Source organism: Urtica dioica, chromosome 8 (assembly GCF_054948205.1).
Source record: "Urtica dioica subsp. dioica isolate 48M chromosome 8, U.dioica_male_clone48M_v1_H2, whole genome shotgun sequence".
NCBI classification, from domain to species: domain Eukaryota; kingdom Viridiplantae; phylum Streptophyta; class Magnoliopsida; order Rosales; family Urticaceae; genus Urtica; species Urtica dioica.
The window spans coordinates 50118433-50139183 of record NC_142763.1 but is presented as its reverse complement, the minus strand read 5'-3'; the positions used below and the strand labels follow the sequence as shown (position 1 = coordinate 50139183).

Here is a 20751-nt window from a genome sequence, read left to right as displayed (position 1 = left end):
ATTTTATGGTATAATTTCGTCATTTTAGTTATACAAAATGTATGAATTCGACATTTTTGAAAATCAAAGATTAAACTAGACATTTCAAAAAAAAAAGAAAAAAAGATAAATGTGTTATTTTCCTTATTTATTTTATAACTAATTAGCAGAAGATAGTAAAAAATTTAACTCTCCAACTTATTGCTTTTTAGTTGTTTATGTTAAATCCGATGCCAAAAATGATTTCAAATTAAGAAGCCAGTATATCAAATGCCAATTTTTAACAATTGTGTATATATAAACTAAATTGCCTCTAAAGTTATTAAACGGAAGCATTTAATTTTACATTTACAGAAGCTGTTCGAGGGTGAGCCCGACAGGCCCGCAAAAGGGTCCCCCAAATGAGTGCGTCGGGTTCGACCGGCATTGTCTTCACGATCCGAAAAGCCTCTTCCAAATGCCCTGCCCTACCCAACAAGCCGATCACGCACCCGTAGTGGGCGACTTGAGGGGCGATTCCGTAATCTCGCTCCATGGCGTGGAAGAGAGAAAGCCCTTCTTCAACAAAACCCGCGCGGCTACAAGCGCAGAGGAGGCTGATGAACGTGACCGAGTCCGGCAAAAAGCCTTGGTCCTTCATCCGGGAGAAGAATCGGAGAGCTCGGTTTCCGAGACCGTGGACCGCGAGCCCGTGGAGCATCGCATTCCACGTCACTAAGTCTTTTTCTCTCGTCTCGTCGAAAACCTTTTCGGCGGCTTCCAAGCTTCCGCATTTCGAATACATGTCGATGAGGGCGATCGAGACTCGCGTGGGTGGGTTTTTACCAATCGAGGTGTGGACTTTTTGCCCGAGACGGAGGAGACCCGACTCGGAACAAGCGGATAAAATGCTTATTACTGTGTCGGGACGGAGCTTGAAACCGGCCTCTCTCATTTTATGGTAGAGCTCTGAGGCTTCTCTAAGGAGAGCTCTCTTAGCGTACGCAGAAACCATTATCGTCCAGGTCACCAAATTCTTCTCAGGCATTTTGTCGAACAATAGGCGAGCCGTGTAGATATCCCCTGATTCCATGTACCCATGCACCACCGTGGACCACGACACGACGTCCCTCTCCGGAATTCTCTGAAAAATCTCGAAAGCCTCGTTCATCTTCCCGGCTTTGGCGTACCCATCAAGCATGGTGTTCCAGGCAAGCATATCTCTCTCAGGCATTTCGTCAAACAGTTGGCGTGCTTCATCAACCTCGCCGAATCTCAGCAATCCAACAATCATGGTGGTCCACGAGACTACGTCTCTGACTTCCATGGCAGTAAAAACTTTCCTAGCGGCAGTAATCCCGGCAGAACCGGACTTGCAGTAACTATCGATTAGCGAATTTAGAACGTAAATATCAGCGGAAAACCCACATTTCTTTATACAAGCGTGGATCATGTGAATCACAGGTAACCAGGCCTCGCCACAACAAGCTTTGAGAACGAAAGGGTAGGTGAAGTTATCGGGAGAAACTCCGGTGGATAACATAGCGAGAAAAGATTCGATGGCTCGATTGGGGTGAGAGTTATGAAGATGGGCTCTGATCAGGGTAGTGTAGAGATGAGCGTTTGGTTCGGGAATTTGGTCGAACACCTTGACTGCGAGAGCGAGGTCGCCGCAGAGAGAAAATGCGGAGATTAGTTTGGGTGCCACGTAAGGATCGCGGTGTAGATCGGCGCGTACAGCCTGCGCGTGGAGTTGCTGCGCGTGTCTTAGGTCGGCGTGGGCGTTGAGATCGGAGAGCTTCTGTATAAGGAGTCTTCGATGTGAGTGCCATCTAGGCGTTGTGGCCAGGACGCACATTTGCAGCATTGTGGACGACGTGATCGATGGATTACAAGTGATTAGAATCCAGTCAATCTCTACGTCTCAACCGGGAACTTGAAAACCTTCCACATATCGCCGTCTCATCACTCATCACGACGCATTATGTACATATATCAGGAATTGACCATCAATCTTCAATGTGTTATGTCCTTTTATTCAATTAAATTTAGGAAAATCGTTCTCAGTAATTTAAAAAAAAAAAAAAAATCAAATTTTTTCATATGTTTTCATATGTATCAGAATTCTTAGAAGTATTATGGGCGAAAAAAAATTTAAGTAAATAAAAATTGAAGTTAAATTTTGATAAAAGAAATAAAAAAAAAAGAGTATTAGAAAAGTTCTTATATTTATATTAATAATATATATTATTATGTTAAATTGCAAAAATGTATTATATATCAAACAATAACATATACTCAAAATAATGTATGTTATTGATATAATATAATATAATATTAGTAATTATGATTATAATATACATAAAAAAAATTATACAAAATATATTGATGAGAGATGGAGGAAAAAAAGTATACATAAAAAAATTATACAAAATATATTGATGAGAGAAAAAAATAAATAAATAAAGGCCGCCACGTGTCGTTGCCCGACGAAGCCACGTGGCGGCCTCTAGATGAAAGTGGGAGAATAGAAATTATTGGCATATAAAAATGCTACACTGTACCGTGAAAAACACTACGTACTATAAAGTAGCGAGCATTAAGAATTTTTAAGCAGAATTTTCTCTATATACTGACGAATCAAACAAAAAATAGAGAAAATGAGAGTCCTTAATGATAGCTGAAGACCTCTGGTCGAGTTTGAGTGTAAAAAAATAAAATCCATTCGCTGTTATTGTTTCCTCATATATTTATAGTATATGGACCCAAGTACGTGGTTCGATCTGACCCACGTTCTGCAATTTTTGCACAACTGCCCTCAAGCGTGTGTAGTGGGTGGTTATTACCATGTTTGCTCGGAGTAACCGTTAAGGTGCCCGTTTTACTTAAGTTTAATTTTATGCCCATGTGTTTTATTATTTAACTGGTATTTGACCTACAAGCTTTTTTTCTCTTCGAAATTCTGCTTGTTAGGTTTCGTTCTTACCATGTGAACGGGTAGTTCCTTGTTTCATTTGTCGCTAGAGTCTAGCTTACTCGGACCCGGTGCTGGATTTATGCAGTTCTCGGAGCATCCGAGCAATCTCCTCGGATTATGTGACTTATGGAAGTAACCCCACCCTTCCAATTTCTTAGTATCTAGTAAAAATAGTCACGAACTCTCTAGTGTAATTTTTGGTTTAACTATACGCATACACTTTTACTTATTTTATTTCTCGGTATGCTCCGAGGTCTTTTTTATTTTTTTTGCTCCGCCTAGAGACCGAGGTGCTAGTAACATCATCGTTTTTAGGATTTTTTTTTTTCCTGAATCGTTACGATTGTTCGCCTCTGCCATCAGATGATGAAGCTTCTCATACGCTTAATCCTAGTCTTAGGTTTGAAGTACAAATAGCTTTTCCTTTCCTTTTGAAAATATTTTTATTCTTCCGAGATCTCAGTAAGCCCTTTTAGCCTTTTCGACTTCTTAGATGCGTTTTCTGAGATTTCTTTGTTTCCATCACCTTTTTCATCGGATTTTTTGGTTGGGTAATCTTTGTATCACTCTAATCGATTGTCGAATCAGTGAATGTGTATGTTGGTTTTGTTTGACTTTGAGATTTTCCATTATGTTTTGCTCATACCATGTTCTTGGTATATCGTTCTTAGGATATTAGTTTGAAGATCCTTAAGGGATGGGCCGTCGTAGATTTCCTGATCTGAGATTTGATCCTTGGGTGGTCCAAAGGTTGGAGTTTGATCCTGACATGGTTACCCTTCCGTTTGGGGCCCAGGTCGATTTTTTCTGGGATCCTTATTGGTACCATATCGAGAGGGTCAAATGGGATCAACCAATTTTGGGCATAGCCTTGTCCGACGTTCCCCATGAATCTCTAGAACCTTTTGAGGACGAGGTGACAGATAACGAGAAAGAATATCTTGATCCCGTCGCACTCTTGTGCAGGGAAAACATGATTTTCGAGGAGCAACGTTTACTTGAGTCCAAGGATAGGAGTCATGAAGATGGTTTCGATCATGTCTCCACTTCTACTCCTTAGTGTGAGGTAGTGGATTCTGGTCGTACTGATGGCTCAGGTGCTCATCCTACAGAGACTAGTTGTAGGACCTTCAGGGTGAATGAGATTCTTGAGGGTTTTGAGGAGGAGTACTTCGAGAGAGTAAAAGGCCAGTGGTCGGCCTCTCTCTGGACATCTCGAGTAACAAATAGATATCTTTGGGCGATTATGATATACTTCCAAGTCCCGGAGGACATAATCTTCTCTATACCCGAGGAACACAATAGAAGACTTGCTCTCCTCCTCCGGTAAAAGGTTGTTATCAACATGGAGATTTCATCAGTGATCGGAGGTTACTGGACCATCCGTTGGTGGCTCAAATTCTCAATCGATTAGGATGTGCTATGACCTAACTTCTTCTCAATGTCTATCGAACCATCGTTGGGTGGCTGAGCATTAGGCCAAGTTTTATGATAAGGCTCCGACATGGGTGGTATTATGTTGCTACTCATAAAGACCTTGATCAGACTGTCACTGACCTTTTGAGCAACCAAAAGAAATGGAAAGATTACTTTTTCTAGGTGGAAGAGATTTATGATTATTATAAGTTCCCCATTCCCTCCGGCTTTTCTATTATTGTTGAGGCTTGTAGTCTCTTTTATATAATTATGCACATTCTTTTTGTTTTATGTGTATTTCGTGCTAACATATTTGTTTAATGCATGTTCGTTACCTCAGTATTCCAAGTGAGATCTTCGAGATTTATCAAAGGTTCTCGAATTTTCGGAGCGTGAACGCCGAGACAATATGAATATGCCATAGTACCAGTAGACTACCTCACCAAGTGGGTAGAGGCCGAACCGCTCGCCAGAATAACTGAAGCGAATACAACGAACTTCATCTGGAAAAGCATCATATGCAGGCACGGCATCCCCGTCTCAATCGTGACCGACAATGGCACACAATTTGATAATGCGCGAGTAAGAGATATCTGCGATCAACTAAAGATCAGCAAGACATTCTCCTCACCGCGTCATTCTCAGGCCAACGGCCTGGTCGAAGCAGTCAACAAGACTATCAAGAGCAATCTTAAAAAGAAGCTCGAAGACAAAAAATGGTGCCTGGGCTGAAGAGCTGCCGTTCGTCCTGTGGGCTTAACGGACGACCGCACAAAATGCCACCGGAGAGACGCCATTCTCCCTTGCATACGGGATCAAAGCCGTGGTGCCGATCGAATACGAGATCCCCACATTCCGAGTTGAAACATTCAACGAAGAAAACAACGACGAGGCCATGCGTCTGGAGTTGGACTTAATCGACGAAAAGAGGTCAGAAGCGCTCAACCGCCTCGCTGCACATAAGCGCAAGGTCGAAAAATACTACAACTCCAAGATCAAAAGGCGAACCTTTTCCGTCGGAAGCTTCGTACTCAGACGGATGTTTCAGAATACACAAGTGCAAGGTGCCAGCGTCCTAGGCCCAAAATGGGAAGGCCCCTACAGAGTCCGCAAGGTCATTCATGACGGGACCAACTACATCGAACACATGGACGGAACTCCGATCCGCCACCCATGGAATGTGGAACACTTGAGGCAGTACTACCAGTAGCTAGCATTTCCCCCATTTTATTGCTTTAATTTCCCATTTTCAATAAGGCCTGCGAGCCAATGTTTTAGGATTTTTAAATTTTCAAAATCATTATAAAGTTCGAGATTTCCTTTTCAAAATTCACTTTATAAAAGTTTTCCGGTTATCTAAAGCAAAACTTGTAACCCAAAAACTTGGGGGGGCTAGTAACGGTAAGGAAATCCTCAAGAAAACATGCTCCACCAAAAAAAATTTAAGTCTCAACCCGAACACAAACGGGAACAAGAATCCAAAGACGCCTATATGGCGCACTTAGAGACACCTACATGGCGCACTTAAGACGTCCCTCGGGGCGCATCTAAGACGCCTACATGGAACACGTAAGACGCCTACATGGCGCACTTAAGACGCCTACATGACGCAACTAAGACGCCTACATGGCGCAACTAACGCCTACATGGCGCACATAAGACGCCTACATGGCGCAACCAAGCCGTCCATCGTGACGCAACTAAGACGCGTACATGGCGCACTTAAGACGCGTACATGGCGCAACTAAGACGCCTACATGGCGCAACTAAGACGCCTACATGGCGCGCGTAAGACGCCTACATGGCGCAACCAAGCCGTCCCTCGCGACGTAACTAAGACGCGTACATGGCGCACTTAAGACGCGTACATGGCGCAACTAAGACGCCTACATGGCGCAACTAAGACGCCTACATGGCGCGCGTAAGACGCCTACATGGCGCAACCAAGCCGTCCCTCGTGACGCAACTAAGACGCCTACATGGCGCACTTAAGATGCCTACATGGCGCAACTAAGATGCCTACATGGCGCACATAAGACGCCTACATGGTGCAACTAAGTCGCTCCACATGATGCACCTAAGACGCCTACATGGCGCACTTAAGATACCTACATGGCGCACCTAAGACGCCTACATGGCACACTTAAGACGCCTACATGGCGCACGTAAGACGCCTACATGGCGCAACCAAGCCGTCCCTCGCGACGCAACTAAGATGCCTACATGGCGCAACTAAGATGCCTACATGACGCACCTAAGACGCCTACATGGCGCAACTAAGATGCCTAAATGGCGCACTTAAGATGCCTACATGGCGCAACTAAGACGCCTACTTGGCGCACGTAAGACGCCTACAGTGCGCAACCAAGTCGCCTACACAGCGCACCTAAGATTCCTACATGGCGCAACAAAGACGCCTACATGGTGCACGTAAGACGCCTACATGGCGCAAACAATTCGCCTACATGGTGCACCTAAGACGCCTGCATGGCGCACTTAAGATGCCTGCATGGCGCACTTAAGACGCCTACATGGCGCACTAAAGACGCCTACATAGCGCGCATAAGACGCCGACATGGCGCGACTAATTTGCAGTTTAAACGCTTATAGAACGCAAACCATACAAATGGTCGGTGTATCTGAGGCAAAACTCTGCTAAGACAAAAGACATGCCAAGACCATTGGTAGAAGATGCATGTCCATCAAAACATGCAATAACCCAAAAATGAGCAAACATGTTTATAAAAGAAAATAATGTTTCATAAAAAGAGGGCAACTGCCTCGAAAATCCTAGAAAGCAAGCGCTAAACAAGTGCGCTGAAAGGAAATTCCTAAAAGAAAGCATGCACTAAACACTTGCGCGAAAAAAGAAAAAAAAATATTTTCACTCGGCGAGATTGTCACCAAGGGGTTCGACCCCGTCGAGCAGCAGGAACAAAGAGTCGAAGAAGTAATAGGTGACCCCTCGAGAAACATTCTCGGTAGTAGTAGCGTCCCGACACTCCACCGCCGCCGCGTGCCTCGCCTCTTCGATCCCAATGTCGAAGTCGTCTTGTAGGTCAGACGCGAGCTGTTCCGGCGTAGTCTTCTCCGCGGTGACTCGAGCCACTTCCTCCGCCAAAGAGTCGCGCTCGCGCTCTGCCCGGACACGGGCAGCCTCGCTCGACGAGAGCTGACCATGAAGATTGCCTACTTCTTCTATATGCGACTCCAACTGGCATCGAAGGTCCCGTACCTCGCTCCAGAAAACTTCCGTCAATCGAGTCGCCACTTCAAGAGCTTGACGTTCCGTCGTTAACTCCTCAGCCATTTTCGCCACTGTTGATTGAGCACAATCATACTTGCCTTGGGTGACTCCCAGTTCCATGCGAGCCTTCTGGAGCTGCTTGCGGAGACTCGCAAACTCTGCCTTTGAGTGAGAACCTCGCTCGGCACGGGCTAGCTGAGATTTTGCTTGAGCAAGCTCCTCATGGGCAAGGCCCATGCGTCGAATGAGATCGTGAAGAATCTTCTCACCCCGGGTCGCACGTGCAAGCACCTGAGAGGGCGAAAAGACAAGTAAGCAAAAGACAAGATCCTAGTAAAGCAAAGCAGAAGGATAAAACAGAGGGAACTTACTCTCTGTGCGTCGGAGACGCCATGGCGGAAGAACTCCACATCGTTGTTGGCCACGATGCCCTTCATATCTTCATCAAAGATTGCGTAAGCCCCTGGGAACATTCCCCTTTGACCTCTACAGCCTCCAGCTCGATCATCGAGTTCGAGCGCTTCGAATCCGAAGACGTGTCCGGAAGAGTTGAGGAATAGGGTCTCTTCAAGGAAGCGCGGGGACCACTCTCCGCCGAATGACCGGTGTTGGACTTCTTCCAGACGTTCCGCACCGCGATCCAGGAACGGATTACGGCCAACGACTTCGGGTCTTGAGAAGAGTTCGCCAGGCGCGCCCGAGCCCTCACCCTAGCCAAGGAAGCTACAAAAACAACAAAGTCAAAACTCTAGACTAAAACAAAAAAAGAGCAAATGCCAAAAGTACCTGGAAGACCGCTGCTCGAGGGAGATGACACGGCGCTAGGGGCACTCTCCGCCCGCTGACTGTCGTCCCGGCCAAGGGGAAAAGGCGGGAACACCCGGTAGACGCCATTAGCTTAGGCGAGTGGAATCGCTCACCGGCTTTCCGAGCCTATGACATTCCTCGGATCTCCTTCACAAAGTCGAGATCGTCAGCCCCCACGTCAGCGAAGAATTCGGTCAAGGGACCGAACTGGAGTTACGCATCTCCAAAGGCCTCGGCTGAGACCCACACCCACGCTCTCCAGTTGTGCTTCTCCGAGTCCGTGATCAGCTTAGTGTTCCGACGATCGCGGGCCATGAAGAAACTGGGTTGCCCGGGCGCAGGGAAGACCACGATAAGGTTGCAAAAGTCACTCACAGTCATCGCTCGCTCAGTCTGGCAATGCCACTCCATGTGACACATCACCACCATGCGGTAAAATGTCGGGCTCATCTGACAAGCGTGCACCCCCAATCGCGCGAGGAGCATGGACGAAAAGGACGATCGTCCGGTTAGGGACAGAGAAGCTCCACAGATGACGGAATGGCGTATGCCTCCCTGAGGTTGATGAATTTTCGGTAGATGAGCGAGCTCGAAGCATCGATCCTCGAACAATCGAAGCCCTCGGGAGCAGCAAAGCCTTCCTCGGGATACCACTCCATCCTAGCAAGTGACCTAGCCGAAACTATCGTTTCCACATCAGGGGTCTCGGACCGAGCACCTTCTGGCTCCAATGGAGTGCCTCAGTCCTCCGAAATGGCCGCGACAGTCGCTAGTGGCCCTTCGGGACGCTCCCGTGCAAGGCCTTCGACTCTCGGACATGTCTCTGAGTCACCTCCTGGAACTTCTGACTCTGGCCCAAAGTCATGTTGGAATTGATCTAGGGTTAAGAAAAAGTTTAACGCTTCAAGCAAGCGGCGGAATTTAAAAATTTTCTTTAAAACAAGTAAAACGATTTTACTAACCTAGACAAAGAGCAAGTACATATAATTTAAAATCATAAACGAGCAATATAAGTTTACTAACCTTTGAGAAGCTTGAACGTTGAGAAGCCTTTGGATGGTTGTAACGTTCATCTCCCCTCACAACACGTCTCTCTTCTTTCCTCGGGAACTCGAGTAACCACAAAAGTTTCTATCACTAAAATCACTCTAGAAAGAAAGGAATTAGTGTGTGGGCACTTTTAAACACAACGACTCGAGAACAAGTCTAAAAGTCGAAGAGCTAAAAACACTAGGTCAAATGTGGACCTAGGTGCCAAAACAAAAACGAAAGAACTAAGAGAGAGAAGGGGGGGAGGGGGTGGCCAAGTTAGAGAGAGAAGTTTTCAATCTCTAAAACTTGGGATGCATGAAATGAGAAGAATGAGGCCTCTATTTATAGGGGAGGGATTACCTTCAACAAGGTAGTTTCCTCTTCTATAGAATATCACATATTCATGAGCAAAATTTTCTCCTTACCCCATAGAGTCACACGGCCCAAATCAAACCAAGCAAGTCCTTGGATTTGTTTCCTCTTTTATCTTGCTTCTCTCTTTCCCTTGTGTTGGCCGATCTCATTTTCCATGATTGAGGAAATTTGTTTCCTCTTTTTCTTTTGACAAGTATCTTCATACATTAATGCAAAAAATAATCTCTCTTTTTCTTTGAGTGATGGACGGCCAAGAACATCTAGAAGGAGCTTCTAGAAGCTTCTTCATTTGTTCATGACAACATAAGAAAGACCCATTAAGAATTTTCAATAAAATTCTATGAAATGAAATTAATCCACAAGGCCCAATGAATTCATCATGGCCGAGTGATTTAAGTCATCATATGACCATGTCAAAAACTTTATTAATATTCATTTCATCCTACGGCCAAAAAGACAAAAATACCCTTTTGACCATTTTCGTAAAACTTGTCTCGTCCTTGTTTTGACTGAGCTTCTAGTTTAAGTATTCCTACTCGATATTATTTGTGACAGTGACCTCATGGATCCAAATGAACAATGCTTGAGCTAAAATTCTTGGACTCAAAAGTTCACAAACCTTTTCCAAGTTTAGCTTAATGTCAACTGACTCCACTAAAGAGTTGACGCTGAGAATCTCTCAGTTCAATTGAATTTATTTTCTACTCAAGAACTCAACAAGTTGTGATGAGTGGATTCACTTGAATATTATCTATGTTTACCCTTCATTAATATCATCAGCTAGTCGGAATTTGCAAAATTACCATTTTACCCTTCTAGCTGTTATTTCCTCAACTCCTTTGTCGCTTGTGAATAAGTTAGAAACAATGTATTGACGAGGAGCTAACAAGTCACATTGTTTCATCCAAAAGAGTCAAGACACAATTTGGATACTGGCCAGTTCATTTACTCACATTCGAAGGAACAAAGCATGAGGTGATATACATTGCATTTCAGCAATCTTGTACATGAATCCCATATCTATGAGAACTTCACAAAGTTACTCATGACATATTCACAACTTAGTACTTCACCAATAGGTCCTGTTCAGAATCACATAGTGAGTCCGAACTCTGACTTTCTCAAATGAGAATACGTAAGCTGTGAAATGGCATGTCTTATTTCAGGATTAAGGTAAGCATTATGCAATTCATACGTAGTGAGTTCGAGACATAAGAGGTTAAATGGTTTATTCTTATTTTGTCTCTAGAAGTGCACTGGTCAATTCAGTATCTTCAGAAGATACCTAGAAGAACTATAGAGTCTCCAACTCTCAATGTCCCATAACCAGACATCATAGATTCTCTTAACAATCGTACTGAGATCAATAGTCCTTTGATCCTTAGATTGCGAATATATTGTTTTAAGCAAACCATGAAGTGTTTGTTCATGCAAATCTACATTTGTCTCTTCATGTGTTGTCAGGTTTACGTATGGACTAAAGACTAAGGTTTTTATCATAAAGCTTCAAACAAGGAATAATGAATGAACGTTTCAACTTTTTATTAATAAATAAGCAATTACAATCAAGAGTCTTCATGAGACTTTATTACATCAAATGTACATATGTAAAGACTACAAATCTTCTTGTGGGCACCATTGACAACAACCTCTGCAATAGGTTCACTACCTACTTGTGAATCTAGCATAGAAGGAAAAATGACTAAGCGACCTTTCTCATCTAAAGGTCGAAGAGGCACTGAGCTGCTGGAACTTGTGCATTCTGATGTATGTGGTCCACTCAGTACACATGCACGAGGATGATACAAGTACTTCATTACCTTCACCGATGATATGGTTTTGTCTATTTTCTCAAACACAAATCCGAGACCTTTAATGTATTTAAGGTCTTTCGGGCTTTAGTGGAAAAGCAAACTGGCAAACAGATCAAAACCCTTCGATCTGATCGAGGTGGTGAGTATATGTCTGGAGAGTTCGATGACTTTCTTGAAGAAGAAGGTATCATTTCTCATCTTACAGCACCTGGCACACCTCAACAAAACGGAGTGTCAGAGAGAAAGAACCGAACTCTAATGGAGATGGTTAGATCAATGAAGAATTACTCATCACTCCCTCTTTCCTTTTGGGGATATGCCCTTGAAACAGCGCCTTACATTCTTAATCAAGTTCCGTCTAAAACGGTTCCTGGTACTCCTTATTAACAAGGGACTGTCCGTAAAGTAAATTTAGGCCACATCCGAATTTGGGGTTACCCTGCACATGTGCTAAGGCAAAAGACTAGCAAGTTGGCTAGTAGGTCAGAATTGTGTCTGCTCATTGGATATCCAAAAGAAACCAAAGGTTTCACATTCTATAGTCCCGAAGACAAGACTTTCCTTAGCACGAACACTCGTTCCTTGAGGAGGACTTTATGAAAGATGTAAAACCTAGAAGCAAAATTGTACTTGAAGAGAAGTTGGGTGAGGAAGCTTCTACCTCATCTATAAGAACTGTTCTTACCCCAACTAAAACACAACCTAACTCATCAGAACATTGTCAAGTAGTACTTCGACGTAGTGGTAGGGCTTCTCAAAAGCCTGAATGGTACATGTCTTACGGAGATACTCTCATAGCCATCTCTGATATGGATGACCCTGTTTCCTATAGCCATGCAATGGCTGGTTCTGAATCAAACTTTTGGCTTGACACCATGAAAGTTGAAATACACTCGATTATGTCAACAAAGTCTAGAAACCTGTAGACCTTACCAAAGGGATAAAACCTGTAGGGTATAAATGGATATACAACAAGAAAAAGGGGTCCGGATGGGAACGTCAAGACGTTCAAAGCACGACTAGTGGCTAAGGGTTATACCCAAAAGAAGGGATTGACTATGAAGGAACCTTCTCGACAGTCGCGATGCTTAAATCCATCCGCATATTTTTAACCATAGCTGCAGCTCTCGATTATGATATCTGAAAAATGGATGTCAAGACTGCCGTCCTGAATTGCAATCTTGACGAGCGCACTTATATGGCTCAAACAGACGGTTTCGTGGAAGAAGGTCAAGAGACCAAGGTTTGTGAGTTGCTTAAGTCCATTTATTGATTAAAGCAAGCATCTAGGTCATGGAATATTAGATTCCATGAAACTGTGGAGAGCTTTGGTTTTGAGCAATCAATAGATGAGCCATGTGTTTACAAGTTAATACACAAAGGTAAAGTTGTGTTTCTGGTACTGTATGTCGATGATATATTACTCATAGGTAATGATGTGGGTAAGTTATCTGAGGTTAAGATCTAGCTAGCAAAGCAATTCGATTTGAAGGATCTAGGAAAAGCCGCGTACATTCTCTGGATCCAAATCTTTTGAGATCGGAAGAACTGGAATTTGTCGCTCTCTCAAGCATCTTATATCGATAAGGTAATGTATTGCTTCTCGATGCAAGACTCCAAGAAGGGTCAAACAGCCTTTAGGCATGGAGTCTCACTCTCTAAGGACTAGTCTCCCAAGATTGCACAAGAGATTGAGGACATGAGAAAAATTTCTTACGCCTCAGCCGTAGGAAGTCTCATGGATGCTATGCTTTTCACAAGACCAGAGAACTAGCCACTTTCAATCCAACCCTGGACCTGAGCACTTGCTGTTAAGCATGTTTTGAAGTATCTTTGGAGAACTAGGAACTTGATGCTTACATATTCAGGTACTGACCTGACCATGCTTACATTTTCAAGCGGATAAGGATTCCAAGAAATCCACTTCAGGATCTGTGTTCATCCTTAATGGTGGAGCTGTTGTGTGGAGGAGTATTCAGTAATCTTGCATTGCTGACTCCACAATGGAAGCAAAATATGTGACTGCTTGTGAAGCATCCAAGGAGGCAGTATGGCTTAGAAAATTCCTTAAGTATTTGGTAGTCGTTTCAAACGTCGACGAGCCCATGACCCTTTATTGTGATAACAGTGGGGCTATCGCTAACTCAAAGGAACCTCAAAGTCATAAGCGCTCTAAGCATATTGAGAGGAAATACCATTTGATTCGAGAGATCGTGAAGTGCGGAAACATGGAGGTTAAGAAGATATCAACGGTGGGCAACCTGGCATATCCATTCACCAAGGCCCTAGCAAACAAGGTCTTTGACCAGCATCGGGAGGGATTAGGCATGAAGGACTACTCACATCTGGCATATCCATTCACCAAGGCCCTAGCAAACAAGGTCTTTGACCAGCATCGGGAGGGATTAGGCATGAAGGACTACTCACATCTCCTTTGAGTCAAGTGGGAGTTTGTTGTCAATGGTGCCCACAAGAAGAGTAGTAGTCTTTACTTATGTACATTTGATGTAATAAAGTCTCACGAAGACTCTTGCTTGTAACTGCTGAATTATTAATAAAAGTTAAAACATTCATTCATTCTTCCTTGTTTGTTTGAAGCTTTATGATAAACTATAGTCTTTAGTCCTTAAACAAACCTAACAACAAATGAAGAGTCAAATATAGATTTGCATGAAAAAACTCTTCATGGTTGCTTAAAATAGTATATTCGCAATCTAAGGCTCAAAGGGCTATTGATCCTAGTATAATTGTTAGGAGAATCTATAATGTCTGGTTATGGGACATTGAGAGGTTGAGACTCTATAGTGCTTTTAGGTATCTTCTGAAGGTACTAAATTGACCAATGCACTTCTACACACATAATAAGAACAAACCATTTAACCTCTTATGTCTCAAAGTCACTACGTATGAATTGCATCGTGCTTACCTCAATCTTGAAATGAGACATGTCATTTCATAGCTTACGTATTCTCATTTGAGAAAGTCAGAGTTCTAGATTCACTACGTGATATAGACAAGACCTATTGGTGAAGTACTAAGTTATGAAGATGTCACGAGTAACTTTGTGAAGATCTCATAGATATGGAATTCATGTACAAGATTAATGAAATGCAATGTACATCACCTCATGCTTTGTTCCTTGGAATGTGAATAAATGAACTAGCCAGTGTCCAAATTGAGTCATGACTCTTTTGGATAAATCAATGTGACTTGTTAGCTCCTCGTCAATACATTGTTTCTAACTTATTCACAAGCGACAAAGGAGTTGAGGAAATAACAGCTAGAAGGGTAAAATGGTAATTTTGTAAATCCCATCTAGCTTATGATATTTATGAAGGGTAAACATAGATAATATTCAGTGGATCCACTTATCACAATTAAGTTGAATTCTTGAGTAGAAAATAAATTCATTTAAACCGAGAGATTCTCAGTGTCAACTCTTTAGTGGAGTCAGTTGACATTAAGCTAAACTTGGAAAAGATCTGTGAACACTACTACAAATGTTGGATTATACAACCCACTTTCTGCAACGCTTAAAATAAGTGTTGTAGAGCCTAGGGATTCTACAACGCTTATGACAAGCGTTGTAGAAACTTGGTGTTTCTACAACGCTTATGGATAAGCGTTGTAGAAACTGGGTGTTTCTACAACGCATATGGATAAGCGTTGTAGAAACTTGGTGTTTCTACAACGCTTATGTATAAGCGTTGTAGAAACTACATAAGCGTTGTAGAAACTGGATGTTTCTACAACGCTTCTGCCTAATAGTTGTAGAATTAAATATATTTCAGATTTCCCACAACGCTTTAACAATCCGTTGTAGAATTTTCGCCGCGGCGCCATGTATTTTATGCCGCGGCGAGAACTTTCTACGACGCATAGTGAAAGCGTTGTAGAAGGATGTAATACGCCGCAGCGAAATTTATACCTCGCCACGCCGAGTAGTTTCTACAACGCTAAACAAAAGCGTTGTAGATGTTGGAATTGATCTAGGGTTTAAGAAAAAGATTAAACGCTTCGGGAAGCGGCGGAATTTTAAAAAATTTCTTTTCAAGTAAAAACAGTTTTTACTAACCTAAACAAAGAGCAAGTACATGTAATTAAAAACTATTATGAGTATAGAAGTTTACTAACCTTTCTTGAAGCTTGAACTTTGTAGAAGCTTTTGGAAAGTTTGCAACGCTCGTCTCCTCGCAGCACGTCTCTTTTTCTTTCCTCGGCACCTCGAGCAACCACGATAGTTTCTATCACTAAATCACTCGAAATAAAAAGAATCAGTGAGTGGGCACTTTTAAACACTACGACTTAAGAACGAGTCTTGAAGTCGCAGAGCTAAACACTAGGTCGAGTGAGGACCTAGGTGCCAAAACAAGAAAAATCAAAAATAAACTAGAGAGAGAGAGAGAGGAGTTTCGGCCAAAGTTCTAGAGAGAGAGTCTCTCAAATCTCTTAAACTTGGATGATTGAAATGTGAGGAAATGAGGCTCCTATTTATAGGAGAGGTCTCACCTTCAATAAGGTAGTTTCCTCTTCTATAGAATATCACATATTCATGAGCCAATTTCCTCTTTTCCCTATTGAGACACTCGGCCAACAAGGGCTTCTAGAAGCCTTGATTTGTTTCCAATTTTGTTCATGGCTTGCCTTTTCTCTCAACATGGCCGATTCCCTTATGCATGCTTATGCAAATTTGTTTCCTCTTTTTCTTTTGGCAAGTATCTTGATACATTTATGCACAAAATAATCTCTCCTATTTCTCTATAGGGAAGGCGCCCAAGTCTCTCTAGAAGGAGCTTCTAGAAGCTTCTTCATTTGTTCATGACAACATGAGAAAGGCCCATTAAGAATTTTCAATAAAATTCTTATGAAATGAAATTAATCCACAAGGCCCAATAAGACTAGTATTGGCCGAGTGATGCATGTCATCAAATGACCTTGTCAAAAAATTTATTGACATTCATTTCATCCTATGTCTCAAAAGACAAAAATACCCTTTTGACAATTTTCGTTCTCGTTTTGACTTAGCTTCCAGTTTAACTATTCCTATCGATGTGATTCGTGACAGTGACCTCATGGACCCAAATGAACAAAGCTTGAGCTAAACACTTGGACTCAAAAGTTCACAAACCTTTTCCAAGTTTAGCTTAATGCCAACTGACTCAACTAAAGAGTTGACACTGAAAATCTCTCGGTTCAAATGAATTAATTTTCTACTCAAGAATTTGACCTAATTATGATGAGCGGATCCACTGAATATTATCTATGTTTACCCTTCATGAATGTCATCAGCTAGTCGAGATTTACTAAATTACCATTTTACCCTTCTAGCTGTTATTTCCTCAACTCCTTTGTCGCTTGTGAATAAGTTAGAAACAATGTATTGACGAGGAGCTAACAAGTCACATTGTTTCATCCAAAAGAGTCAGGACTCAATTTGGACACTGGCCAGTTCATTTATTCACACTCCAAGGAACAAAGCATGAGGTGACATATAGTGCATTTCAACAATCTTGTACATGAATTCCATATCTATGAGAACTTCACAAAGTTACTCATGACATTCTCACAACTTAGTACTTCACCAATAGGCCCTGTTCGGAATCACATAGTGAGTCCGAACTCTGACTTTCTCAAATGAGAATACTAAGGTGTGAAATGACATGTCTCATTTCAGGATTAAGGTAAGCATGATGCAATTCATACATAGTGACTTCGAGACATAAGAGGTTAAATGGTTTGTTCTTATCTTGTCTCTAGAAGTGCACTGGTCAATTCAGTACCTTCGGAAGATACCTAGAAGAACTATAGAGTCTCCAACTCTCAATGCCTCATAACCAGACATCATAGATTCTTCTAACAATCATATTGAGGTCAATAGTCCTTTGACCCTAAGATTGCGAATATATCGTTTTAAGCAAACTACGAAGAGTTTGTTCATGCAAATCTACATTTGTCTCTTCGTAAGTTGTTAAGTTTGTTTATGGACTAAAAGACTAAGGTTTTATCATAAAGCTTCAAACAAAGAAAGAATGAATGAACGTTTCAACTTTATTAATGAATGAATAGGCAATTACAAGCAAGAGTCTTCATTAGACTTTATTACATCAAATGTACAAAATAAAGATTACAACTCTTCTTGTGGGCACCATTGACAACAGTAGAAACTTGTCGCCGCGGCGAGGTATAGATCTCGCCGCGGCTTGAAATATTCTCCGGCGTGGCGAGGAGGATACCGTGGCCAAGCAGTTTTTTAAGAAACTGCCTCGCCGCGGCGAGGAAGGAATCTCGCCGCGGCGAGAAGCTCCTACAACGGTTATAATATCCGTTGTAGGAACGTCTCGCCGTGGCGAAGACATATTTTCGCCGCGGCGAGGTGTTTTAGGTTTTCACTATAAAAGGCCGTTTTCAGTTTTTTTTCTCATTTTTTCCAATACCCACACAGGAGACAACCATTTTTGGCCGTATCTCTCCAGTTTTTTTCTTCCAAACTCCCTCGCCACATCATCGCCGCCCCAAATCTTGCCGTCGCCTTGTCCTCGCCGCCATCTCTCTCTCGCCGAGTCCTCGCCGTGCGTCCTCTCGCGCCTCTCTCTGTCTCTCTTACCGCCTCTCTCTCTTTTAAACATTGTAAGGTATGATTTTAAAAGTTTTTAAAGGTGGTTATTGATTTAATTTCGTGTTGTTGATATTGATTTCTTGTTGTTTACCCGAATTGCATATTGTTTGATTTTTTTAATTCACAAATTTAGGGTTTTGTTTTATTTTCTCTTTTTAGAACACGAAATTAGGATTTTGTTTGACATATTATGAATGAATTTATGTTAGAATGAATTTGAATGAGAATTTGAGTTAAATTGAAATATCCGGATTGTGTTTGACATATTGTGACATAGGTTAGTGGTTAAAATGGTTATGTTGATTAATGTTGAGATTGAATTGTTTATGAATTTGTGATTGATCGAATTGTTCATGAATTTGTGATTTGTCGAATTGTTTATGAATTTGTGATTGTTGGAATTGTTTTAATTTGTCATGTTTAAATATATATAGTTGGAATTGATATATAATTTGTTATATGTGTGACATAATTACTATTTAAAATGATTATGTTAATTGTAGAATTGTTTATGATTATGTTTTGTAGGAGTTTGAAAATGCGTCGAACTAAAAACACGGCGGGCTCCACGGCTCCGAGCTCTTCCAGAGGTCAGATTAAAGGAAAAAGCAAGCGTGGATTTACTAGAACTCGAGTATCTTTACTAGCAAGGTCGTGGAGGAACACTACGACAAAATCTTGCCCCGTAACGTGATCCTTGAGAGAGGATTCAATGTGAGCAATACGTCGGATATAGGAAAGCTAATCCGCAACAGCATAGTTGGTCATGATTGGGGGAGGTACTGTGCTGTACCCGAGTTCGATGCGAACGTCAACTTCGTGTACGAATTCTACGCAAACTTGCCGGACTCCAAACGTGATGTTGTGACGGTCCGTGGGAAACCGGTCGATATGAGTGTCGAAGCTATCAACAATCTTCTTGGGACCCCAAATGTGCCTTTCGAGAACGAGGGCTATCGAGAATGGCTAAGAAGTTGCAGCCATGAGGAGATGTAGCGGGTGTTGTGCATTCCAGGAGAGGATTGGGTCACTGAAAAAGGAAAAAGGGTACTCAAGCGTGACCAATTCACCAGGATCGCTAAAGCGTGGATTTACTTTGTTTGCGCTCGTCTCTATCCGATCAAGCACTTCACCACTCTCGACGAGGATCGTATCCAGGTGTTGTTCTGCATTGTTAAAGGCCTTTCTATTAACGTCGATCGATTCATCTATACTTGGATGAAGAAACTCGACGATACTAATGAATGACATGGTTTTCCATATCCGTCGATCATTACCGGCCTTTGTACAAATGCGGGGGTACCACGCTCGAAAAGGGATACGATCAAGAGTCCAATGGGGCCTATTACAGATTCCATTATCGATCGGTACAAGATTAGGGAGGAACCACAAGCGGAGGAAGCGGAGGAAGAAGGGGAAGAAGACCCACCACTCAACGAGCCCCTATTGCGCTAACCAGCACCTCCGGTAATCGACCCCGCCACCATCGACTACATTGCTCATTGCTCCAACTATCTCGTCGGCGGGTTCCAACACACGCAACAGTACATGCACCAACAAGCGGAGTATGACGCCTCTCACATAAATCAATTGAACGATCTCTACTCTCGGTGGGACATCAACCAGGAGAATCAAGTGTTATTTCCTCCACATCCTCAGTACTCCGACTATCCGTACGCACCACCACAGTGGCCACCGCATATGGCACATCCTGACTATCCGGCGCACTCATCACCACCACCACCACCACCGAATGACGAGTAAAATTTTAAGACAATTTTTTTGATTTAAGTTGATTTGTTTCCAGTTTAAGACAAGTATGGTTTGTTTAATGTGTATTTGAAACTTCATTCTATGTTTGAGACTCGTTAGGTGTGTTTTATTTAATATGTGTTTGAAACTTGATGTTATGTTTAAGACTCGTTTGGTTTGTTTTATTGATTGTAGAAATTTTATTTGAATGATCATTTTTAGTTGGAATATGGGAAAAAAGTGAATGATTAGGTCGTAGAGTGCTTCATCGCCGCGGCTAGGTACATTTCTCGCCGCGGCGTGACTATCCTGCCGCTGCGAGTTTATACTGTTGCCGTCGCGAGAGTTTCTACAACGCTTATGGAAGCGTTGTAGAAATTCCTCGCCGCGGCTAACCAAACAAGTCGCCGCGGCGAGTTTATACTGTTGCCGTCGCGAGAGTTTCTACAACGCTTATAGAAGCGTTGTAGAAATTCCTCGCCGCGGCTAACCAAACAAGTCGCCGCGGCGAGGTCAAGCGTTGTAGACACCTCACCGCGGCGACGTTTAGCCCCCGCCGCGGCGAGTGTTCTACGTCGCGACTAAAATATAACGTCGCCGCGGCGAGATTAGTTTTTAAAAACAACAGACTCTCGGTAAAAAAAAACAGGATCTGGCCACGACGATTTACATGTCCCGCCGCGGAGATGAAACTGTGTCGCGGCCTGGAATGGTCTTCGCCGCGGCGAGATCTTGTTTCTTTTTATACCGAGAGTCT

General features: G+C 42.6%; 1 pseudogene; it reads right to left on the bottom strand.

Moving 5' to 3' along the window:
* Positions 1-210: 210 nt before the first annotated feature.
* Positions 211-1960, bottom strand: LOC149390033 (pentatricopeptide repeat-containing protein At3g29230 pseudogene; annotated as a pseudogene).
* Between the last annotated feature and the right edge of the window lie 18791 nt (positions 1961-20751).